Here is a 1,491-nt window from a genome sequence, read left to right as displayed (position 1 = left end):
GCTCTTGTGCCCTGTGCTGATGGAGAGAGAGACTGTCTGTGTAACCACAAGGAACCTGCCAAGTACGAGAACCAGATGTGTGAACTCTGCCACGACAGGGAATTAAGGTGTGTGTGTGTGTGGCACAGACTTCTATTCAAAAACTATTGACATATCTATCATTCAGAATGACAGTAACTGAGAAATCTACATTTAGACTTTTTTATCGCAATATTTGGTTCACAACAATCATAAATTGGAGGAGGTGGAACGTGGAGGGGGGAGGGGGGAGGGGGGAGGGGGAGGATAGGGGAGAGGGGGGGAGAGGGGGGAGAGAGGGGGAGGGGAGAGGGGGGAGGGGGGAGGGGGGAGGGGAGAGGGGAGAGGGGAGAGGGGGGAGGGGGGAGGGGGGAGGAGGGAGGGGGGAGGAGGGAGGGGGAAAGCGTGGGCAAAGCACCTGGTATAGCAAGGTATTTCTCACTGTGGCAACCATGGAAACTAGACCAAGTGGCAGTTTCTTTCATTTGGCAGGGTCATTCAAACACTCCACATTACGCAACACCTCCCCTCGGAAGTCTCCTCCAATGACAGAAAGCCTTATTTATACCCTTAAAGGCACCTGTTAACAGCACTGGAATGTGTGTGTGTGTTTGTGTGTGTATTTAAATATTCTTCAAGCGCATTCTGCATTCTTCAAGTAACTAGACACAAGCATATAGACACACACGTAAATGTGGTAGGCAAATTAGCTATTTTCTGATAATGACTGAAACACTGTCTGGTTGCTATGGTGCTGGCCGCCAAATGGCAATTATGTAAAATCTCAATCCAAGTGGAGCTTGGAGAGGACAGATGTCACCTCTTGACAACATCCTACTTTACAAACAGAGCTGTAGTCTCCACCATTAGTTCATCAGATCAAATCAATCCCATTTTACTTGTATCGTGATGTCACAGAGGGCCTCACAGATGCCCACAGATAAGCACCTACCACTAACCTAAACACTTGAGGTTGCAGTCGACTAAATGCAATCAACACAGCCGCCTCTTCTTGTCAGTGTGTGTGTGTGTGTGTGTGTGTGTGTGTGTGTGTGACTGTGGGTTAGCCATCTCCCAGGGAGTAGTGCTGCCAAACACTCAGTAACTCAAACTGATACAAAGCACGTCAGTGTAGGGCTATTAGGGAATAAATAAGTGTGTGTGTGTTCTTATAGGTATCATGCATTTCTTATGTGTCTGAAGGAGGACCTGGAAGAACATAAAACATAAAGCAAATGGACTGAGAGACAAACAGCCCCAAATAGGCCAGAATTATGACTGCATCGGTTTACATTCCACATTCTGTTTAAGAATACATCACGGCAGTAAGACACAAACACAGCCCTCGCCATCGCAACACACACACGTGAGAAAAACAGATGGAGCACACACACTCAAACTGAGCTTCACAACTCCACACCCTGTCTCGGAGTGATGAAGGTTCGAAGAGCTTCAGATGACTTGGACAAACGC

Source organism: Osmerus mordax, chromosome 8 (genome assembly GCF_038355195.1).
Source record: "Osmerus mordax isolate fOsmMor3 chromosome 8, fOsmMor3.pri, whole genome shotgun sequence".
Taxonomy (NCBI): domain Eukaryota; kingdom Metazoa; phylum Chordata; class Actinopteri; order Osmeriformes; family Osmeridae; genus Osmerus; species Osmerus mordax.
This window is presented reverse-complemented; position numbering follows the sequence as displayed.